The sequence below is a fragment of the Meriones unguiculatus genome, chromosome 5 (genome assembly GCF_030254825.1).
Source record: "Meriones unguiculatus strain TT.TT164.6M chromosome 5, Bangor_MerUng_6.1, whole genome shotgun sequence".
Lineage (NCBI taxonomy): Eukaryota > Metazoa > Chordata > Mammalia > Rodentia > Muridae > Meriones > Meriones unguiculatus.
Genome location: NC_083353.1, coordinates 93,357,314 through 93,373,829, shown reverse-complemented (window position 1 = coordinate 93,373,829; position 16,516 = coordinate 93,357,314).

The following is a 16,516-nucleotide window of genomic DNA, read 5'->3' as shown; positions in this document are numbered from 1 at the left end:
TGCAATCAGACATGCTCTTCTCTGGGTCCAAAGCGGCTGACCCTGAGTGCAGTGCTTAGCCTCGCATCCTGAGCGTATCATTTTAGCTTTTTATGGTATCCAACCATGCTTGGGGAGAATGTCTTGCTTCAATGGCTGTAAAGGCCTGAATGATCATGGCTGCATCACACTGTTGTGAGACTCTAATCTTGCATATATACCACAGGCAAACCAAGGAGACCAACACCAGAAGGCCTGCTAACACTCCCATGCCCGCCCATTCCTTCAGATGATTCATGGCTGCAGCAATCCATGTTGATAATCCTGTGGCTAGTCCTGCGTCCACTCCGGTAGAATTTACTGTGACAATGGCCACTCTCAGCTGCTCCATCATAGTATCGAATTCTCCAGTCCAATTACCTAAAATATAGCTCGACAATTGTTTAGACAGATTTGCAGCACAGGAAAAATTCTCATGTTGTATGCTACTGACACAAAGTCCAGCATACTTTCATTGACAGCCAGGTTGAGCGATTTGCCATAGGGTATCAATTTGCTCCTGCAAGAGGTCAATCCTCTGATTGAACACCATCAAGCTTCCTTTTAGTTGAGCATTAATTCCTTTATGTACAACTAAGGCATGAGCTACATTGGCTAAATGATTATTCAGGGTCTGAGCGGTCTGCCCAGTATGATTCATGGCTAATGCCCTGGTGGTAGCTCCAACAGCCGTCAATGAGATGGCAGTAACAATGGTGGCTGTAGTTCCAAGATCCCTTTTCTGTCTGAAGAGAGTCATAGCGTGAGGGGCATCAATGGGCATAGGCACCCAGTGAGGCATGCGAGTAACCAGGGCATACCTAACTTTACTAGCATTGGGGTTTAAAAAAAAAGCGAGTATCATTACCACAATTACTTGGCTCTATCTGGCTAATAATGAATAAAAATGGGGGATATAGACAAACAGGTGTGGGCTTATAGGAAATATTATGAGAAGCCTTAACCCCTCGTTGGAACATCCTGCGTCAGTTCTAGAACTAGCAGTGGTGGTGTCCGAGGTCTGAGTAGGTTCAGGAGACCATTGCCCCCAGGGGCGAGACGTGCTCCATGCCAATTGACTAACTCCATGTTTTCCTCCAATTTTGAAAGTCATTTAAGGTTCTTAAATTATTTTTTTCCCTTTTTTTCTTAAATTTTTCATCAATTACACTTTATTCATTCTGCATCCCCCTATAAGCCCCTCCCTCCTCCCATCCCAATCCCACCCTCCCTCCTCCCTCTACTTGCATGCCACTCCCCAAGTCCACTAATAGGGGAGGTTCTCCTCTCCTTTCTGATCTTAGTCTGTCAGTTCACATCAAAAGTGGCTGTATTGTCCTCTACTGTGGCCTGGTAAGGCTGCACCCCCCCCCCCCAGAGGGAGGTGATCAAAGAGCAGGCCAATCAGATTATGTCAGAGGCAGTCCCTCTTTACATTACTATGTAACCCAATTGGACTCTGAACTGCCCTGGGCTACATCTGTGCAGGGGTTCTAGGTTATCTCCATGAATAGTCCTTGGTTGGAGTATGAGTCACTGGGAAGTTCCCTATGTTCAAATTTTCTTGTTCTGTTGCTCTCCGTGTGGAGACCCTGTCCTCTCCAGCTCTTACTATTTCCCAGTTCTTACCTAAAATTCCGTTCACTCTGCCCAACAGTTGCCCATCAGGCTCAGCATCTGCTTTGATAGTCTGAAGGGCAGAGGCTTTCAGAGGCCCTCTGTGGTAGGTTCCTAGGTTGTTTCCTATTTTCTTCTTCTTCTGATGTCCATCCTCTTTGCCTTTCTGGATGGGGATTGGACGTTTTAGTTAGGGTCCTCTCTCTTGCTTAGTTTCTTTAGATGCACAGGTTTTAGTGGGTTTGTCCTATGTTGTATGTCTATATGAGTGAGTATATACCATGTGTGTCTTTTTGCTTCTGAGACAACTCACTCAGGATGATCCTTTCCAGATCCCACCATTTACCTGCAAATTTCATGATTTCCTTATTTTTCATTGCTGAGTAATATTCCATTGTGTAGATGTACCACAATTTCTGCATCCATTCTTCAGTTGAGGGGCATCTGGGTTGTTTCCAGCTTCTGGCTATTACAAATAAAGCTGCTACAAACATGGTTGAGCAAATGTCCTTTTTGTGTACTTGAGCCTCTTTTGGATATATGCCCAGTAGTGGTATGGCTGGATCTTGAGGAAGCGCTATTCATAGTTGTCTGAGAAAGCGCCAGATTGATTTCCAGAGTGGTTGTACAAGTTTACATTCCCACCAGCAGTGGAGAAGGGTTCCCCTTTCTCCACAACCTCTCCAGCATGTGTTGTCACTTGAGTTTTGGATCTTGGCCATTCTCATGGGTGTAAGGTGAAATCTCAGGGTTGTTTTGATTTGCATTTCCCTAATGGCTAATGAGGTTGAGCATTTCTTTAAGTGCTTCTCTGCCATTCGGTATTCCTCTACAGAGAATTCTCTGTTTAGCTCTGTTCCCCATTTTTTAAGTGGATTACTTGGTTTGCTGCTTTTCAGCTTCTTTAGTTCTTTATATATACTGGATATGAGTCCTCTGTCAGATAAAGGGTTGGTGAAGATTCTTTCCCAATCTGTAGGTGGTCGCTTTGTTTTGATGACGGTGTCCTTTGCTTTACAGAAGCTTTTCAGTTTCATGAGGTCCCATTTATTGGTTGTTGCTCTTAGAGTCTGTGCTGTTGGTGTTCTGTTCAGGAAGTTTCCCCCTGTACCAATGAGTTCTAGGGTATTTCCCACTTTTTTTTCAAGCCGATTTAATGTGTCTGGCTTTATGTTGAGGTCTTTGATCCACTTGGACTTCAGTTTTGTGCAGGGTGACAAGTATGGATCTATTTTCATTTTTCTACATGTAGACATCCAGTTAGACCAGCACCATTTGTTGAAGATGCTATCTTTTTTCCATTGTATGGTTTTGGCGTCTTTGTCAAAGATCAGGTGTCCATAAGTGTGTGGGTTTATTTCTGGGTCCTCTGTTCGGTTCCATTGATCCACCATTCTGTTTCTATGCCAGTACCATGCAGTTTTTAAAACTGTTGCTCTATAGTACAACTTAAGATCAGGGATGGAGATACCTCCAGAAGATCTTTTATTGTAGAGGATTGTTTTAGCAATTCTGGGTTTCTTGTTATTCCATATGAAGTTGAGAATTTTCCTTTCCAGGTCTGTAAAGAATTGTGTTGGTAATTTGATGGGAATTGCATTGAATCTGTAGATTGCTTTTGGTAAGATGGCCATTTTTACTATGTTAATCCTACCAAGCCATGAGCATGGGAGATCTTTCCATCTTCTCATATCTTCTTCTAATTCTTTCTTCAGAGATTTGAAATTTTTTTCATACAAGTCTTTGACTTCCTTGGTTAGGGTTACTCCGAGGTACCTTATGTCATTTGTGGCTATTGTGAAGGGTGTTGTTTCCTTAATTTCTTTCTCAGCCCTTTTGTCTTTTGTATACAGGAGGGCTACTGATTTTTTTGAGTTAATTTTGTATCCTGCCACTTTGCTGAAGGTGTTTATCAGCTGTAGGAGTTCCCTGGTAGAGTTTTTGGGGTCACTCACGTATACTATCATATCATCTGCAAATAGTGATAATTTGACTTCTTCCTTTCCAATTTGTATCCCCTTGATCTCCTTCAACTGTCTTATTGCTCTAGCAAGGACTTCCAACACTATGTTGAAGAGATATGGAGAGAGTGGGCAGCCTTGTCTTGTCCCTGATTTCAGTGGGAATGCTTTAAGTTTCTCTCCATTCAGTTTGATGTTGGCTATAGGCTTGCTGTATATCGCCTTTACTATGTTTAGATATGTGCCTTGTATCCCTGATCTCTCCAATACTTTGAACATGAATGGATGTTGGATTTTGTCAAAGGCTTTTTCAGCATCTAGGGAGATTATCATGTGGTTTTTTTCTTTCAGTTTGTTAATATGGTGGATCACATTGATGGATTTCCGTATATTGAACCACCCCTGCATACCTGGGATGAAGCCTACTTGGTCATAGTGGATAATATCTTTGATGTGTTCTTGGATTCGGTTTGCAAGTATTTTATTAAGTATTTTTGCATCAATGTTCATAAGGGAGATTGGCCGGAAATTCTCTTTCTTTGTTGAGTCTTTGTGAGGTTTAGGTACCAAGGTGACTGTGGCTTCATAGAATGAGTTTGGTAATATTCCTTCTGTTTCTATTTTGTGGAATAGTTTGAAGAGAATTGGTGTTAGCTCTTCTTTGAAGGTCTGGTAGAATTCTGCGCTGAAGCCATCTGGTCCTGGGCTTTTTTTGGATGGGAGACTTTTGATGACCGCCTCTATTTCTTTGGGGGATATAGGTCTATTTAGTTGATTTACCTGGTCCTGGTTCAGCTTTGGTAAGTCAAATCGATCAAGAAAATTGTCCATTTCATTTAGATTTTCAAATTTTGTGGCATATAGACTTTTGAAGTAAGTCCTAATGATTGTTTGGATTTCCTCAGTGTCTGTAGTTATATCCCCCTTTTCATTTCTGATTTTGTTGATTTGGGTGGTGTCTCTCTGCCTTTTAGTTAGCCTGGCTAAGGGTTTGTCGATCTTGTTGATTTTCTCAAAGAACCAGCTCTTGGTTTCATTGATTCTTTGAATTGTTTTATTTGTTTCCAATTGATTGATTTCAGCCCTGAGTTTGATTATTTCCAGCCGTCTACTCCTTCTTGGTGTGTCTGCTTCTTCTTTTTCTAGGGTTTTTAAGTGAGCCATTAGGGTGCTTGAATGAGCTGTCTCGAATTTCTTTTTGAAGGCACTTAGTGCTATGAACTTTCCTCTTAGCACTGCTTTCATTGTGTCCCATAAGTTCGGGTATGTTGTGTCTTCATTTTCATTGATTTCTAGAAAGACTTTAATTTCTTTCTTTATTTCTTCCCTGACCCAGCTGTCATTTAGTAACAAGTTGTTCAGTTTCCATGTGTGTGTAGGCTTTTTGTTATTTCTGTTATTGTTGAGGTCCAGCTTTATTCCATGGTGATCAGACAAGATACATGGGATTATTTCAATCTTCTTGTATTTGTTGAGGCTTGCTTTGTGACCCACTATGTGGTCTATTTTGGAGAAGGTTCCATGAGGTGCTGAGAAGAAGGTAAATTCTTTTTTGTTTGGGTGTAAAGTTCTGTAAATGTCTGTTAGGTCCATTTGATTCATGACCTCTGTCAGAGACATTGTTTCTTTGTTTAATTTCTGTTTGGTTGACCTGTCCTTTGTTGAGAGTGGGGTGTTGAAGTCTCCCACTATTAATGTGTGTGGATCTATATGTGCTTTAAATTTTATCAATGTTTCTTTCACAAATGTGGGTGCCCTTGTATTTGGGGCATATATGTTCAGGATTGTGATGTCTTCCTGGTGGAATTTTCCCTTGATGAGTATGAAGTGTCCTTCCCCATCTCTTTTGATTAATTTTGGTTGAAAGTCTATTTTATCAGATATTAGAATGGCTACTCCTGCTTGCTTCTTGGGTCCGTTTGCTTGGAAAGTCGTCTTCCAACCCTTTACCCTCAGGTAATGTCTATCTTTGTGTCTTAGGTGTGTTTCTTGTATGCAACAGATTGCTGGGTTTTGTTTTACGTATCCATTCTGTTAATCTGTGTCTTTTTATTGGAGAGTTGAGTCCATTGATGTTGAGAGAGATTAATGACCAGTGGCTGTTAGATCTCTTGATTTTGATTTTGGCTGTGGTCATCAGGTTGTGTGTTTGGTTGCTTTTTGTTTTACTGAAGTGAGGTTATTTATTTCCTGTGTTTTCTTGAATGTAGCTAGCTTTCTTGGGTTGTATTTTCCCTTCCAGTGTCTTCTGTAATGCTGGATTTGTTTGTAGGTATTGTTGAAATTTGTTTTTGTCATTGAATATCTTGTTTTCTCCATCTATGAGGACTGAGAGTTTTGCTGGGTATAGTAGCCTGGGCTGACATCTGTGTTCTCTTAGGGTCTGCATGATATCTGTCCAGGCCCTTCTGGCTTTCATAGTCTCTGTTGAAAAGTCAGGTGTGATTCTAATGGGTTTGCCATTATATGTTACTTGGCCTTTTTCCCTTGCAGCTTTTAGTATTTTTTCTTTGTTCTGTATACTTACTGTTTTGATTATTATGTGGCGGGAGGATTTTCTTTTCTGGTCAAATTTGCTGGGTGTTCTGTAGGCCTCATGTATTCTAATTGGCCTCTCCTTTAGCTTGGGGAAATTTTCTTCAATGATTTTGTTGAAAATATTTTCTGGGCCTTGGAGAAGGGAGTCTTCTTTTTCCTCTATACCTATTATTCTTAGGTTTTGTCTTTTCATATTGTCTTGCATTTCTTGGACGGTCTGTGTCAGGAATTTTTCAGATTTAACATTTTCTTTGACAGATACATCGATTTCTTCCATTGTATCTTCTACACCTGAGATTCTTTCTTCCATCTCTTGTAGTCTGTTGGTTATGCTTACCTCTGTAGTTCCTGTTTTCTTCCCTAGATTCTTCCTTTCCATTATTTCTTCCATTTGTGTTTTCTTTAATTTTTCCAATTCTATCTTCAGGTCTTGAGTTGTTTTGTTTACTTCCTTCACCTGTCTGATTGTACTTTCCTGTTTTTCTTTTAGTTCCTTCAACTCTGTTTCTTTCATTTCATTCAGTGTTTTAAGCATTTCCTTTCTAAAGGCCATAAACTGTTTGGCTGCAGCTTCCTCTATTTCTTTACGGATGGCAATATTCTGTTTGAGTTTATCTTCCTCTATGTCTTTACGAATCTTATTTGTTTCCTCTGTTATCATCTTCATGAGCATACTTGTTAGGTCATCTTCTTGGATTTCAGTTATGGTGGGGTGTCCAGGGCTACTTGCCCCTGGGTAACTGGGTTCTGGAGATGCCATATTGCTCTGTCTTTTGTTGCTTGAGCTTTTACGCTGGCCTCTACCCATTGTGTTATCTTAGGAGTTTGGGGTTATTTTCTGGTGGTTCCTGGGGATCCTGTGGTGGAGAGAATCCCCTTTGCAGAAAGCTGGATTTTCCTGAAGGATGTCTTCTCAGCTTTTTGGGTATAGTCCCTGGATGGCTGGTGTTTTTTCAGGAGTTACTCACCTCAGGGATATAGACCTGAGTGGTAACTGTGGTCTTTGTTAGTCGAGAGGGTTCTCCTCTCACCCAGGGAAGTCCTGAGGGCAGCTGCCCTGTTTCTGGGTTTCTTGTTGCAAATTTAATGATCAGCTGCTGTGACCCAGTTGGACATCAGGCGTGCCTCAACTGTTTGTGCTTGTGTCTGGAGCACAGCTGAGTGCTGGCGCCTCGGCCCCACTAGACTGCTAGACTTTTTCTAGGGAAGGATTGGGTGATTTAGATCAGTACAGTTTCCTTCCTTCCCCGTGGATTCTCTGGAGACACGGACTCCTAGTGTCTTTTTTTGCCCTGGCGCACACTGCTCAGTGTCCGCCAGCTGGCTGGCCACAGAAATTTGCCTGTGCCTGGAGCACAGCTGTGTGATGGCGGCTCAGTCTCTGCCAGCTGTCTGGTGCGCAGAAACTGCCTGTGTCTGCCTTTGTGGCTTTTGGGAGTCTGAGTGGCTCCCTAAGGTGGGCAATTTTCCGGGGACCTTTTCAGGTTGGGGGTGAGCTTAGTGCTCTGAGATCAGACCCGCCGTTTCTATCTCTGGCGGCGAATCAGGCGCGCAGGCAGGCAGGGCTCTGTGCCGGAACCTGGGTCCCCGGCTCTGGCTCCGGGCTGGCTCCTGGGGTGCCCGTGGAACCCGCCCTAGTCTTTTCCAGGGGATGTCTGGGTGACCTAAGGCCGGTCCCAATCGTTTCCTTTACCCTGGGGTTATCTCTCGACTGAAAATTCCAGTCTCTGATAGTGTGGTGCCCAAGGTTCAGTCTGGGACCGTGACCAGAGACACTGGCTTGTGGCTCTGGGCTGGGGCTGGGGCTGGCGGCCGGCAGCCAAGTGTCTGGCGGAACCGGGATCTCTTCCGTGGTTTAGCCGGGTGAGTTAAAAGCTGATTGAATCCCCCACCGTGGGGTATCCTCTCACCTGGGAAACACAATGACTGTGTTTTATGGCCGAGAGTTCTGATTGCTGTTCACTGTGCTGATCCTGCTGTGCTGCTGCTCAGAATGAGAGTCCTCCCGGCGCCGCCATCTTGCCCCTCTACCGAGGTCCCATTTATTGATTGTTGATCTTAGAGCCTGTGCTGTTGGTGTTCTGTTCAGGAAGTTGTTTCCTGGGCCAATGAGTTCCAGGCTCTTCCCCACTTTTTCTTCTAACAGGTTTAGTGTGTCTGGTTTTATATTGAGGTCTTTGATCCACCATCAACTGTTTTTCCAATAGGAGATCGAACAGAGAGTAATATTGTCCTTTTGGGACTGCTAGTGACCAAGGTGTGATGTATGACACCAGACACAAAACTGTTGGCTGCATTTAAAATGAGACAATTTACTGTGGGGATTTTGCAAAAGGACAGATTGTACTAATAACTAATTAAAAAACAAATAGCGCCTGAATTCTGTTTTTCCCCCCTGTTTTAGCAATATTCAAGGATTTTTCTGGTTGGAATTGCTGTTATTTACCTTGCTGAGATAATCATTTCGGCATTAGAAAACATTCCACAGCAAATTAAATTTCTAGCAGCACAAATGTCAGTTATTCGCCCAATCATCCAATAATTATTGATGCCTATTTTGTTGTCTTTGTTGTCGGTGGGTCATGTGTATGTATCTCTCTCTCTCTCTCTCTCTCTCTCTCTCTCTGTCTGTCTGTTTCTGTGTGTGTATGTGTGTGTGTGTGTGTGTGTGTGTGTTATGGTGCTAAGGATAAAGTAGTAAAGAAGTGCCAGAACATAAAAATAAACACTTGAAATCAAATACAATATTGTTGTGCCGAACATTTGGTCATGACATCGACACCAATTATAGAGCAATGTGACCAGTCTTTGTTTCACATTGTTTCTCAAATGTGGTAGCTAAGGTGAAATAGGGAAAATAAGTAGGAGTTAGTCAAACGAGGGTGTGGAAATGGAGACGGGAATGTCTTCTGCCCCAAAGAAGCACTATTTGCAGTGTTTCTGAACTAAGGGGGAGCATAGGAAGACCTCACAGCCATTGTCTTTCATTCCAAGATCATATGAACTACTGTACTCAAAGGCCAGGGTCCTTGTCAATCAGGAAAATCATTTGACATCTCTTCCAAATTCCCTGGGAAGCTGTTGAAGGATTGTTAGCACGAACCAACATAAATCCAGATACTTAGGGATGGAGAGAATATTAGGAAGAAATCTTCCAACCTTTTAAAAATTAGATAGTTTGTTTAATCCACTATAATAATAAAATACAGATGATGGAGTCTAGAAGCTTATAGCATGGTTAGTCTATACTTCCCTAAACCATTAGGAAACGTTGCAGTGATTAATTCCAGTATCTATTAAAATGTGGCCATGTTGTATATTTCATAAGAAGTCTGTCTTCATGTGCAGACTGAGAGAGCTAGTAAAGATCGACATGCACTTAATATCTTCCCCAAATTTAAGTTTTAGAATAAGCAAATGCAATTTTAATAGAATAAATTCAGGATTATATTGTGGAATGAACCTCACTTTAAAAATTGCTAACGTACATGGTGGATAATTACGTTCAAGCTAATCTTGCTTTGTGAATCTAATTCTTTCCATAATTGCAGGAGAAACTTGTATTGGAATGCATGGCCTCAGTATGATACTGAGATGACACTTTTGTTGGAATAGATGGCATTAGTATGCTTTAGAAACTTTTGAAATTCTTATAAATATTATTAGTTTATTCATGCTTAAACATTCAGATCCTTTTTTAAAAAAAAATATTCATTTATTTATTATATACACAGTGTCCTGCCTGCATGTATGCCTTCAGGCCAGAAGAAGGCACCATATCTCACTATCAATGGTTGTGAGCCACCGTGTAGTTACTGGGAATTAAACTCAGGACCTTTGGAAGAGAAGCCAGTGCTCTTAATCTCCAAGCCATCTCTCCAGCTCCCAAACATTCAGATCCTCAAGAGCCCAGGATCTAAATGCAGTAAGTTCAAGGTGTCTGAGGCCTGGTTTTACTCGACCTATAGAGACTGAAAACGCACCACTCTAAAAGCTGTATGTAGCCTACCTATGATCCAGAATGAGGCCATCCAAAAAAATATAGTCCAACAGCTAAATGGTAAAGAGCCCGCCTCTTAATTAAAAGAATAAATCATGACAGCAAAAGTTTAAAAAAGGTTAAATGAAAAATGAACGAACAGGCAAAAAAATAGAAATGTGGGTGACTGAATCGTTCTTACACTAAGAACACTTGTTTATTTTAAAGATCACCGTGAAGACCCCAGAGTCACACCTTCCACAGTAGCTTCCATCTCTGTAACACCCAATTCTTCTTCCACGTCTCTTTTCTTCTTTCTCTATCATTGCAGTGTCTATACTGATCTAGCTTCTGTGCAGGAGAGTGACATAGCATATATGTCACACACGTTGGGAACGGACACGTGGGAGAAAACAATTGAGTCCGTGGACCATTGAGTCCATGTGTGCCAAAGAATATACCCATACATTAAGTTACAACAGTGGTGTTATGATCGCTCAAGAATATGGAATTCATAATTAAAGGCAAGATTCATTAAAAAAACATAAACAAGAATGATCAAACAGTAAAACTGTTAATTTTTGTTTCTGAGAAATATCTATGAATGCCAGCGCCTTCTAGGTCTTCATAACTTAAAAAGGGTGTTGACAGCTTGTTTATAATCTGTGCAAAATTTTCAGGTTTATTGTTAGAGAAATTGTAATAGCTAGAAATAATGTCAAAGCCAAATGTTTACAATATAATTGCAGTTCTCCAGAAAATTTAGGTGGCTGATGAAAATGAAAATTAGACAACTTCTCAAAAGGCAGTTAGCACCTTTGTTCAAATGGGTAGGTAACAGGGCTGTTTCATAGTAATCATTCCAATGAAAGAGTGACTTTAGGATCTGTGACCTTGAGAGTAGTCCTTAATGAGATGGGGTATTCTGGAAGCAACAGTTAAATTAATCAGTGTATAAAATATTAAAAAAATGTTATTGTTTTAAGATTGAAAGTATCTGCATTAGTATATATCTATGATTAGTTATGCTTTGAAAATTTACAGCTGTTTTGTCAATTGTTTCCACCAGCAATACAAAGTTTCTATAATCTTGGCTTATTGTGGTATTTTAGTTGTCCTACCTAAACCTCTTTTATGTCCAGCAATTATTAATTACAATAAATGCATTTCCTAAATGAGTAACTGTGGGGAGTATGAGGTATTTCTGGCTTTTGGCCAGGGTTTTACTAGTTAGTGCTGACTGACCTGCAACTCACTACAACCCAGCTGGCCTCAAACTCACCTGCCTCTGCCTCCCATGGGCCAGGATTAAAGGTGTGTGTCACCCTGCCTGGCCTTAAATTATTAATTTCGTGTACCTCTCAAAAAGTGGCAAAAGGGGGCTATACTTAGTGTTTGGTGTATTCTACTCCTTGCCTTCACATTTCTCAAAATCCCAGCAAGCCTCTCTGAATATGCCTTCACCTACTTTGTAGCGTTTTTTTCCCCTGCTATCAAGATGAATGTTTTTTTAGTTGTTATGTTTCCATTGCTAATTCCACTGACATTTTCATTTCTCCATCATTTAGACTTGATCTATTCAGGATCACTCAGGAGTGGAATTCTTGAATACAACTAATCCCATCATGGGTAATATTTCAACCATTTACAAGTTAGTATCCTTTCTTTCTCATGATTCCACATAAAATATTAGCAATAAATAGTGTGGTTACTTAGAGCACTCCCTGTTCAAATGACTTTCAAAGGATTCCTGTGGTAAAAATGGCCCAAAGAATTCTAGTCTCTAAATTGGAGTACTCAGCACTTGTCTGAGTACACAAGTTCATTGACAAAACTCGGTAGACAGATTTTTTTTTTTAAGATTCTCATTTATTTGGAACTCAATGTTTTAACATCGCTAGACTGATTACTTTCCAGTCCCGGAATGCTATTCTTTCCTCTCTACATGGCTGCTTTTGTTTCATTTTTACACCTGTATAATAAGTACTTCTTATAGCTGAAGGGTTAGATCATTAATGTAAAGACAACCACACTGAACACAGTGCCTTTCTCTAAATATAAGCTTGTTCTTTAGAAATTGAAATGCTCCCCTTTTGAAACAATGAAATTAGCGGCTTGGGATCATATTGCCCTTTATTTATTTATTCCTGGAACTACCATAGTACAGATAATTAAATGAGACTAGGGAATTTGATTCGCGTCAGCCCTTCTCCTCCCCTAAATTCATCAAGGCAACTGGGGGAATAATTGTATTGAAAATATTAAATTTGATTCAGGTTACTGTTAGATCTCATTTTTAGATGTCATGTAGGATCTTCTTATTCATTGATTTTTCCCTAGAATAGGGATGTTTAGGAATCAAGAATTCGTGTAGCATGGCCCCTGAATAAGCCTTCCATGAAAAGCAGGCATACGCATGGAACTCAGTACCTCCCTGCGGGAGACTTCCTACCCACTTACAAACACAGTGAACATACAGAATGGAATTGCATTAGAAGAGAAAGAATCAACAATAACTTAGGAAAACAATGAAGAAAATCTACCAGATTGAGCTTAAATAAGAGCCAAATAAAGGTTGTAAAATGGCATTCCTTAGAGGCCTATTAAGAGTTAGACTTATTAGTAGGCAGTCATTACCAGCCAGGCAGTTCATATTTTAACTTAGGTAAATGAAAATACACAGTTATTTGTAAACCTACCTTTCACATGAGGATAATGTTCAGAGTCTTGTAAATAAGTGCTAATTAGTAGGCCAGTTGAAATATGAATCCAGAAGTATTTCTAACTAAAGCCCATGTTTTGCTTGCTTTGCCAAGATTTCAAAGTACCATAAGTCAAGGCTGGAGGGATGGCTCAGAGGTTAAGAGTGTTTGTTGCTCATCAAGAGGACTGTAGTTCTATTTCAGCACCCATAACTGCCTGTAACTCCAGCTTTGACGAATATCACATCCCCTTCTAACCTCTGAGAACATACCTCTTCAATGCATATATATATATATGCATAATGGACATAAATAATCTTTAAAAATGTGTTAGGCAATGGGCAATTGAGTCTTACATTCTTAATGCAAGGAAAGTGATAAGTAGAAGATGGGGGCATAGAAATCTAAGGGTGCAGAAGAAAAGAGATTTTAGGCGACAAAAATTTCATCAGCATATAAGAGGCAGATTTTGACTAACAGTAATAACTGTGTTACTGAACTTGGATTATTTATTATTTATGCTCTTAGTCTTGTTTTCAAGAGGATTAAAAAATGAACCAGATGGAAGCTTAAGGACTCTCAGGTTAATGTTTGAAAAACAAACAAACAAACAAACAAAAAACGGCAAGCATGATGTAAGTCTCAGCAGTTGCTTGGCGGAAGAAGATAAAGAAGAGAGAAACATGCCCTTTGGAGTTAGGATCCAAGAAAGCCATCATCAGGGGAGCTTAGCAAGCAACTACTATCAGAGAGGGAAGGGAGAGTCAGAGATATACTGTAGGAACGCTACTTATGTGGGAATTTTACTAAGATATACAATGGTGTACCCTCTGTTGTTGGTACCAATAAGACTTCTTTCTGAAAGGAGGTAACGTATGTGTAAGACTTCACTGAATCTTCATTTATTTATTATCTCTGTATTCAGAATAATTTAAGTAGATTTTATGGGTCTTTTTCCCCAGTAACATCAAGGAAGGTTTAGAATGATGTTATATCTACTCATTACTTACAAAGATGAGGGAAGCTATCTGCAGAGGAGGTGAGGATTCTAGAATAATCTGTCTAATCACAGTGTCAGAAGTGACCAAAAAAAAAGTGATTGGGAGAGTACTATCAAGAGGTTGATTTTAAGTCCTTTGAGTTCAAATGTCAACATCTCATTGTTAGCTGCATCATCCAAGAACTTGTGGGACCTAGTTTATAACTACATCGCATGTGAATTACAGAGGAAAGTGGAAAATAAATCTTTTGATATTGAAAGAGAATAATTCTAAGCAGGGTTATGTTAAAATTTCATAGTTCTGTTCTTTTAGTCTTATAATTATGTCACACTTCTCTTCATCTAAATTATTCAGAAAAAAAGGATCTTGTTAAACTACACAAATGTATAAAGTTTCTTTGTCTAGTAAAATTTTAGTTTCAGAATTTATGCTTGAATATCCAACACTACGCTAACAGCACTGTTTTACTCTAGAACTAAAATAAAATAAAAATGAAGCAGAAATGTGTTTAATTTTAGAACACAAGGACTTTGTGTATGTGAGAGAGAAAAAAGTGGAGGCGAGCATGAGTATTTGCATATTCATTTTAGACATGTGTGGGTCAGGGAAAGTTGCAAAATAAATTTGTCAGCTATAGAATTCACATTGCAATTAAGTATTTAGAAAAGAAACATATAATGATATATTTTGAGGCAAGATACATTAAATCCTTCTGTGTCCAAAACAGTCATTTAAAAATAGTTCTGTTATTCAAAGGATGTTATTTCTTTTCCTGATTCAAACATTAGCATATGCATGTTAAGGTATGTAAAGAAACAGAGCCTGACACAATCATACCTCAAAAATAACAATGTTCTTTCAGCAAATGCATTATGGGGTATGCAATAAAATGTGTAAACTAACTTACATTGTCAGTGAGTGTGCCACCACCCTCCAAATTCCCTCTCTTTCCCTCTGCCCAGGAAAATCATTCACTACTATTACATTAATGCAATTTCCCAATCATCTCCAAGGTCCATGGCATTGCTGGGTGATATATGAAATACATATAATTTTAAGTTAAAAATCCTTCCCCTCAAACCCTTGCCTTGCCTATATATATAGATCCATATAAAGAAAAACTAATGATATAAAACATTGTCTAAAGTCTGCCATGGCAGAAAGAAATAAGGAAGAAAGAAAGAAAGAAAGAAAGAAAGAAAGAAAGAAAGAAAGAAAGAAAGAAAGACGCACGATATAGTAGTAAGGAAGTTAAAGAGGGGCCAGTTCTGGTAAACCACCTTATGCTAGGCATCAACAAGCATCGTGTATACCTGAACAAAGATGGCTGTTTCTCACTGCGCCACACTCAGCACCTAGAAGAGCTCCTTGGTTTGCAGTCATTTAACAGGTAAATACTTGGTGAGGAAAGGAAGAATGATTCTCTTAAGCAGCACTCTCCCTGCATTTGACATTGGTTTCCCATCTAAAATACTATTCAAATGGAGACTTGAAAAATGAGACAGTTTGAATCACGTAATGGCACATAATTGAAATCTAAACTCGCATCTACCTGTCATGAAAGACTGGATTTAAGTTACTGGAAGTTGGCAGAACTTGTTAGAAATGATTAACTTGGTGCCAATTAAAAAAAAAAAATAAGTAGTCTAAGAAAACTGTCCAGAATTCTCTTCAAATGTTAATACTTTGAAATAAATATTGTAATTGGTCATATTACATCTTGTATGTGTTGAAACTTGTTTATGTGTGTTCTAAGCAGGTAGACCATCCTGTATAAGCCTTAAGCTACCGTGTACCACAGGCATCTTTGATAAAGGAATGTTAGCACTTTCTTTTTTGTTGAGTGTGAACAGAAGGAAGAAGCGACCCTCAACATTCTACTGGATTTTACATTCAGCTGTAGAAAGTGCCACACATAAGATTCACACTTGAGTAGGCTACTGACAACAGGATCCCTAAAAAGCTACAAGAAAAATTGACATAAAACCAGAAGAGGTAAACAACACCATGAAACTTATGTGAAAATGTATTGCTGAAATTGTACTTTCATGCAGATCGTGAACTTGTACTCTAGAACTGAAATAATTTTCCCCTTAAAAATATTTGTTATTTTTTTAAATCGCCTAGTACAGAGTATATTTTTTAAAAAGCAAGAGCAACTAGATAACTACAAAATTATAAAATAATATCAGGTATTCAAAAGCTAGCCATATCATCTTAAAATGACAATGAAATTAGATGCCTCATTTGCTTATATAAAGTCATTTTTCAGTGTTGCCTATTTAGCAGGATGCTTGCAGTATAACATAGTACTGTAGCAGTGGAAAAGCCACATTAGACATCTATTCATTCTCAAGAGTATGAATTTAGGGGGCTCAGAATTAATATGGATCTAGTTCCAGAATAGCAAATTGGAGAACTTTCAGACAATTGTCAATATGTACTTTGTCAGATTATATCAAGGAAGACAGTTGTATGACATACAAATGCCCTTGGACCCGTGAGCAATTGTCACTGTTCTCTATTGAAACAGTAGACATATATAATAAGCCATGTCATGACATAAGCAGTGTTTTGCTAAGCTGTTCTACACAAACTGTCTTTTATGATTGCCTCAATAGATCAATGACATTGAAGTTTTACAAATGAACATTTCAGAGTTCTTCAGAACTAAAAGGGGATAAATAGAATATATACATT